Source organism: Salarias fasciatus, chromosome 4, assembly GCF_902148845.1.
Source record: "Salarias fasciatus chromosome 4, fSalaFa1.1, whole genome shotgun sequence".
Lineage (NCBI taxonomy): Eukaryota > Metazoa > Chordata > Actinopteri > Blenniiformes > Blenniidae > Salarias > Salarias fasciatus.
The window spans coordinates 11,407,562-11,415,750 of record NC_043748.1 but is presented as its reverse complement, the minus strand read 5'-3'; positions in this window follow the sequence as shown (position 1 = coordinate 11,415,750).

The window sequence follows — 8,189 nt, the reverse complement described above, 5'->3', positions numbered from 1 at the left end:
CGGCAATTTTGAAAATTCAATCCCAGATAGCTGCTTTCCTGCTGTTTTGACGATGGGGTCATAATAATATTTTTTGGTGGGCCCGACAAGGTGCATGTGTGTACCGAATTTTGTGGCTGTACGACAAAGTTTTTTGCGGACCCCCTCCCATTGACACAATGCATTTTGGGTTTTGCAGGTGGCGCTGTAGAGCCAATTTTTAAATCCCAATATTGAAATTCATATTAAAAAAAATTTTTCGCCGGAACTGAATTTTGTGCAAAATTTGGTGAGTTTTCGAGCATGTTCAGGGGGTCAAATTCCAGTTTAAAGAGCAGAAGAAGAAGAAGAAGAAGAAGAAGAAGAAGAAGAAAGAAAGAAAGAATTAAAGCCGCGAGCGGCGTCAAAAGGCCCTCACCCGCCGCTTGCCTGACCCGCCCCGCTTTATTCTTTCATTGATGTTTGTCAAATTTGGCACATTTCCATGGCAACAAGTAAATTTGATTTGATGGGAGATTTTTCACTTTGGCCCATTAGGATAACATGGGGAACTTAAGCCATCGCCACGGCAACACCGTTGATATTACAATATGGTTACCATTTGCTTTTTTGATCGGGACGACATGAAGGAATTATCACCCAAATTCCATTCATTTCTGATAAACTAATAATTTTACTCCCCATACAGATTTTATTTTGATTCTGTAGGGGGCGCTGTAATGCCGATTGTGAAAATTTCACTGTCAATGTATCCAGGAAGGAAGGATTAATCAGTGTTTAAAATTTGGTTTGGATTGGAGTCATTATGTAGAAATGGCAGCCATTTATCACACTGAAAAAATGGCAAAATTTGACATCAACTTTGCGGCGTTGCCACGCGGAAACCGTGATCTGAAGATTTGTGAATTGGATAACTTTTAATTGTCTACTCGTGTAGATGGTGTCCACCAAATTTCAGCTCATTCGGAGAAGCGCGCGATCAAAACGAACATTTTGTACGACGTCCTGGAAAACGCTGACTCAGCAATTTTGAAAATTCAATCCCAGCTCGCTGCTTTCCTGCTGTTTTGAAGGCGGGGTCATAATAATATTTTTTGTTTGTCCCGACAACGCGCATGTGTATACCGAATTTTGTGGATGTACGACAAAGTTTATTGCAGACCCCCTCCCATTGACGCAATGCATTTTGGGTTTTGCAGGTGGCGCTGTAGAGGCAATTTTTAAATCCCAATATTGAAACACATATTAAAAAAAATTTTTCACCGGAACTGAATTTTGTGCAAAATTTGGTGAGTTTTCGAGCATGTTCAGGGGGTCAAATTCGTGTTTAAAGAGCAGAAGAAGAAGAAGAAGAAGAATTAAAGCCGCGAGCGGCGTCAAAAGGCCCTCGCCCGCTGCTTACCTGACCCGCCCCGCTTTATTCTTTCATTGATGTTTGTCAAATTTGGCACATTTCCATGGCAACAAGTAAAATTGATTTGATGGGAGATTTTTCACTTGGGCCCATTGGAATAACATGGGGAACTTCAGCCATCGCCACGGCAACACCGTTGATATTACAATATGGTTACCATTGGCTTTTTTGATCGGGACCACATGATGGAATTATCACCCAAATTTCATTCATTTCTGACAAACTAATAATTTTACTCCCAATACAGATTTTATTCTTATTCTGTAGGGGGCGCTGTAACGCCGATTTCCAAAATTTCACTGTCAATGTGTCCAGATAAGAAGGGTCAATAAGTGTTTAAAATTTGGTTTGGATTGGAGTCATCATGTCGAAATGGCAGCCATTTATCACACTGAAAAAATGGCAAAATTTGACATCAACTTTGCGGCGTTGCCACGCGGAAACCGTTATCTGAAGATTTGTGAATTGGATAACTTTTAATTGTCTACTTGTGTAGATGGTGTCCACCAAATTTCAGCTCGTTTGGAGAAGCGCGCGATCAAAACGAACATTTTGTACGACGTCATGGAAAACGCTGACTCGGCATTTTTTAAAATTCAATCCCAGCTCGCTGCTTTCCTGCTGTTTTGAGGTCGGGGTCATAATAATATTTTTTGTTTGTCCCGACAACGCGCATGTGTATACCAAATTTTGTGGCTGTACGACAAAGTTTTTTGCGGACTCCCTCCCATCGACGCAATGCATTTTGGGTTTTGCAGGTGGCGCTGTAGAGCCAACTTTTAAATCCCAATATTGAAATTCATATTAAAAAAAATTTTTCGCCGGAACTGAATTTTTTGCAAAATTTGGTGAGTTTTCGAGCATGTTCAGGGGGTCAAATTCCAGTTTAAAGAGCAGAAGAAGAAGAAGAAGAAAGAAAGAAAGAAAGAAAGAAAGAATATTAAAGCCGCGAGCGGCGTCAAAAGGCCCTCGCCCGCCGCTTACCTGACCCGCCCCGCTTGATTCTTTCATTGATGTTTGTCAAATTTGGCACATTTCCATGGCAACAAGTAAAATTGATTTGATGGGAGATTTTTCACTTTGGCCCATTAGGATAACATGGGGAACTTCAGCCATCGCCATGGCAACACCGTTGATAATACAATATGGTTACCATTTGCTTTTTTGATTGGGACGACATGAAGGAATTATCACCCAAATTCCATTCATTTCTGATAAACTAATAATTTTACTCCCCATACAGATTTTATTTTGATTCTGTAGGGGGCGCTGTAACGCCGATTTCCACAATTTCATTGTCAATGTGTCCAGATAAGAAGGGTCAATAAGTGTTTAAAATTTGGTTTGGATTGGAGTCATTAAGTCGAAATGGCAGCCATTTATCACACTGAAAAAATGGCAAAATTTGACATCAACTTTGCGGCGTTGCCACGCGGAAACCGTGATCTGAAGATTTGTGAATTGGATAACTTTTAATTGTCTACTCGTGTAGATGGTGTCCACCAAATTTCAGCTCATTTGGAGAAGCGCGCGATCAAAACGAACATTTTGTACGACGTCCTGGAAAACGCTGACTCAGCAATTTTGAAAATTCAATCCCAGCTCGCTGCTTTCCTGCTGTTTTGAGGTCGGGGTCATAATAATATTTTTTGTTTGTCCCGACAAGGCGCATGTGTATACCGAATTTTGTGGCTGTACGACAAAGTTTATTGCGGACCCCCTCCCATTGACGCAATGCATTTTGGGTTTTGCAGGTGGCGCTGTAGAGCCAATTTTTAAATCCCAATATTAAAATTCATATTAAAAAAAATTTTTCGCCAGAACTGAATTTTGTGCAAAATTTGGTGAGTTTTCGAGCATGTTCAGGGGGTCAAATTCCAGTTTAAAGAGCAGAAGAAGAAGAAGAAGAAGAAGAAGAAGAAGAAGAAGAAAGAAAGAAAGAATAATATTTTTTGCAAAAACAATATGCGATTTTTTTTTCTGCCATTATTTCGCCCACATGTTATATATTTTCGGAAAGGTCTCGACAAGCCTGATGCGTCTGTGAGGTGTTTGAGAGTGTGCATGCACGTGGTCGAGCGCTACGCGCTCGACAAGTCATGTTTGTGTGTGAGAGTGTGTGTGTGTTTTTTGTGTTTGTACACGTGTGTATGAGTGCATGTTGGGGTGTGTGTGTCTGGACATGTTGGCCTATGTCTGAGGTCGAGCGCTGCGCGCTCGACTTGTCATTTTTGTACGTTTGAGCGTGTGAAAGGCCTTGGTCGAGCGCTGCGCGCTCGAAAAGTCGTGTGTGTGTGTGCGTTTTTGTGTTTGTACACGTGTATGTGTGAGTGCATGTCGGTGTGTGTGTGTCTGGACATGTTGAATGATGTCTGTGGTCGAGCGCTGCGCGCTCGACTTATCTTCATTGTGTGTTTTGAGAGTGTGAAAGGCCTGAGGTCGAGCGCTGCGCGCTCGACGAGTCGTTGTCTGTGTTGCAGAAACAATAGGCCCTTCGCCCTTGGCAGGCCAGGGGCTCGGGCCTAATTAAAGCCGCGAGCGGCGTCAAAAGGCCCTCGCCCACCGCTTACCTGAACCACCCCGCTTTATTCTTTCATTGATGTTTGTCAAATTTGGCACATTTCCATGGCAACAAGTAAATTTGATTTGATGGGAGATTTTTCACTTTGGCCCATTAGAATAACATGGGGAACTTCAGCCATCGCCACGGCAACACCGTTGATATTACAATATGGTTACCATTTGCTTTTTTGATCGGGACAACATGAAGGAATTATCACCCAAATTCCATTCATTTCTGATAAACTAATAATTTTACTCCCCATACAGATTTTATTTTGATTCTGTAGGGGGCGCTGTAACGCCGATTTTCAAAATTTCACTGTCTATGTGTCCAGGAAGGAAGGATTAAACAGTGTTTAAAATTTGGTTTGGATTGGAGTCATTATGTCGAAATGGCAGCCATTTATCACACAGAAAAAATGGCAAAATTTGACATCAACTTTGCGGCGTTGCTACGCGGAAACCGTGGTCTGAAGATTTGTGAATTGGATAACTTTTAATTGTCTACTTGTGTAGATGGTGTCCACCAAATTTCAGCTCATTTGGAGAAGCGCGCGATCAAAACGAACATTTTGTACGACGCCCTGGAAAACGCTGAATAAGCATTTTTGAAAATTCAATCCCAGCTCGCTGCTTTCCTGCTGTTTTGAGGTCGGGGTCATAATAATATTTTTTGTTTGTCCTGACAACGCGCATGTGTATACCAAATTTTGTGGCTGTACGACAAAGTTTTTTGCGGACCCCCTCCCATCGACGCAATGCATTTTGGGTTTTGCAGGTGGCGCTGTAGGGCCAATTTTTAAATCCCAATATTGAAATTCATATTAAAAAAAATTTTTCGCCGGAACTGAATTTTGTGCAAAATTTGGTGAGTTTTCGAGCATGTTCAGGGGGTCAAATTCCTGTTTAAAGAGCAGAAGAAGAAGAAGAAGAAGAAGAAGAAGAAGAAGAAAGAAAGAAAGAAAGAAAGAATATTAAAGCCGCGAGCGGCGTCAAAAGGCCCTCGCCCGCTGCTTACCTGACCCCCTCCGTTTTATTCTTTCATTTATGTTTGTCAAATTTGGCACATTTCCATGGCAACAAGTAAAATTGATTTGATGGGAGATTTTTCACTCGGGCCCATTAGAATAACATGGGGAACTGTTGCCATCGCCACGGCAACAGCGTTGATATTACAATATGGTTACCATTTGCTTTTTTGATCGGGACGACATGAAGGAATTATCACCCAAATTCCATTCATTTCTGATAAACTAATAATTTTACTCCCCATACATATTTTATTTTGATTCTGTAGGGGGCGCTGTAACACCGATTTTCAAAATTTCACTGTCAATGTGTCCAGGAACGAAGGATTAATCAGTGTTTAGAATTTGGTTTGGATTGGAGTCATTATGTAGAAATGGCAGCCATTTATCACACTGAAAAAATGGCGAAATTTGACATCAATTTTGCGGCGTTGTCACGTGGAAACCGTAATCTGAAGATTTGTGAATTGGATAACTTTTAATTGTCTACTTGTGTAGATGGTGTCCACCAAATTTCAGCTCATTTGGAAAAGCGCGCGATAAAAACGAACATTTTGTACGACGTCCTGGAAAACGCTGACTCAGCAATTTTGAAAATTCAATCCCAGCTCGCTGCTTTCCGGCTGTTCTGAGGTCGGGGTCATAATAACATTTTTTGTTTGTCCCAACACGGCGTATCTGTATACCGAATTTTTTGGCTGTACGACAAAGTTTATTGCGGACCCCCTCCCATCGACGCAATGCATTTTGGGTTTTGCAGGTGGCGCTGTAGAGCCAATTTTTAAATCCCAATATTGAAACACATACTAAAAAAAATTTTTCACCGGAACTGAATTTTGTGCAAAATTTGGTGAGTTTTCGAGCATGTTCAGGGGGTCAAATTCCAGTTTAAAGAGCAGAAGAAGAAGAAGAAGAAGAAAGAAAGAAAGAAAGAAAGAAAGAATAATATTTTTTGCAAAAACAATATGCTTTTTTTTTTTTCTGCCATTATTTCGCCCACATGTTATATATTTTCGGAAAGGTCTCGACAAGCCCGACGCGTCTGTGAGGTGTTTGAGAGTGTGAATGTCTTTGCTTGAGCGCTATGCGCTCGACAACTGATGTTTGTGTGTGAGAGTGTGTGTGTGTTTTTGTGTTTGTACATGTGTGTGTGAGTAGATGTCAGGGTGTGTGTGTCTGGACATGTTGGCCTGTGTCTGTAGTCGAGCGCTGCGCGCTCGACTTGTCATTTTTGTACGTTTGAGTGTGTGAAAGGCCTTGGTCGAGCGCTGCGCGCTCGAAAAGTCGTGTGTGTGTGTGCGTTTTTGTGTTTGTACACGCCTAGGTGTGAGTGCGTGTCAGTGTGTGTGTATCTGGACATGTTGTATGATGTCTGTGGTCGAGCGCTGTGCGCTCGACTTGTCATCGTTGTGTGTTTTGAGAGTGTGAAAGGCCTGAGGTCGAGCGCTGCGCGCTCGACGAGTCGTTGTCTGTGTTGCAGAAACAATAGGCCCTTCGCCCTTGGCAGGCCAGGGGCTCGGGCCTAAAGAAAGAAAGAAAGAAAGAAAGAATAATATTTTTTGCAAAAACAATATGCTTTTTTTTTTTTCTGCCATTATTTCGCCCACATGTTATATATTTTCGGAAAGGTCTCGACAAGCCCGACGCGTCTGTGAGGTGTTTGAGAGTGTGAATGTCTGTGGTCGAGCGCTATGCGCTCGACAAGTCATGTTTGTGTGTGAGAGTGTGTGTGCGTTTTTTGTATTTGTACACGTATGTGTGAGTGCATGTCGGGGTGTGTGTGTCTGGACATGTTGGCTGATGTCTGTGGTCGAGCGCTGCGCGCTCGACTTGTCATCGTTGTGTGTTTTGAGAGTGTGAAAGGCCTGAGGTCGAGCGCTGCGCGCTCGACTAGTCGTTGTCTGTGTTGCAGAAACAATAGGCCCTTCGCCCTTGGCAGGCCAGGGGCTCGGGCCTAAATATTTTTTGCAAAAACAATATGCTTTTTTTTTTTCTGCCATTATTTCGCCCACATGTTATATATTTTCGGAAAGGTCTCGACAAGCCCGATGCGTCTGTCAGGTGTTTGAGAGTGTGAATGGCTGTGGTCGAGCGCCACGCGCTCGACAAGTCATGTTTGTGTGTGAGAGTGTGTGTGCGTTTTTTGTGTTTGTACACGTGTGTATGAGTGCATGTTGGGGTGTGTGTGTCTGGACATGTTGGCCCATGTCTGAGGTCGAGCGCTGCGCGCTCGACTTGTCATTTTTGTACGTTTGAGTGTGTGAAAGGCCTTGGTCGAGCGCTGCGCGCTCGAAAAGTCGTGTGTGTGTGTGCGTTTTTGTGTTTGTACACGTGAATGTGTGAGTGCATGTCGGGGTGTGTGTGTCTGGACATGTTGCATGATGTCTGAGGTCGAGCGCTGCGCGCTCGACTTGTCGTCGTTGTGTGTTTTGAGAGTGTGAAAGGCCTGAGGTCGAGCGCTACGCGCTCGACTAGTCGTTGTCTGTGTTGCAGAAACAATAGGCCCTTCGCCCTTGGCAGGCCAGGGGCTCGGGCCTAAAGAAAGAATAATATTTTTTGCAAAAACAATATGCTTTTTTTTTTCTGCCATTATTTCGCCCACATGTTATATATTTTCGGAAAGGTCTCGACAAGCCCGACGCGTCTGTCAGGTGTTTGAGAGTGTGAATGCCTGTGGTCGAGCGCTATGCGCTCGACAATTCATGTTTGTGTGTGAGAGTGTGTGTGCGTTTTTTGTGTTTGTACACGTGTGTATGAGTGCATGTTGGGGTGTGTGTGTCTGGACATGTTGGCCTATGTCTGAGGTCGAGCGCTGTGCGCTCGACTTGTCATTTTTGTACGTTTGAGTGTGTGAAAGGCCTGTGGTCGAGCGCTACGCGCTCGACAAATCGTGTGTGTGTGTGCGTTTTTGTGTTTGTGCACGTGTATGTGTGAGTGCGTGTCGGAGTGTGTGTGTCTGGACATGTTGAATGATGTCTGTGGTCGAGCGCTGCGCGCTCGACTTGTCATCATTGTGTGTTTTGAGTGTGTGAAAGGCCTGAGGTCGAGCGCTGCGCGCTCGACGAGTCGTTGTCTGTGTTGCAGAAACAATAGGCCCTTCGCCCTTGGCAGGCCAGGGGCTCGGGCCTAATAATATTTTTTGCAAAAACAATATGCGATTTTTTTTTCTGCCGTTATTTCGCCCACATGTTATATATTTTCGGAAA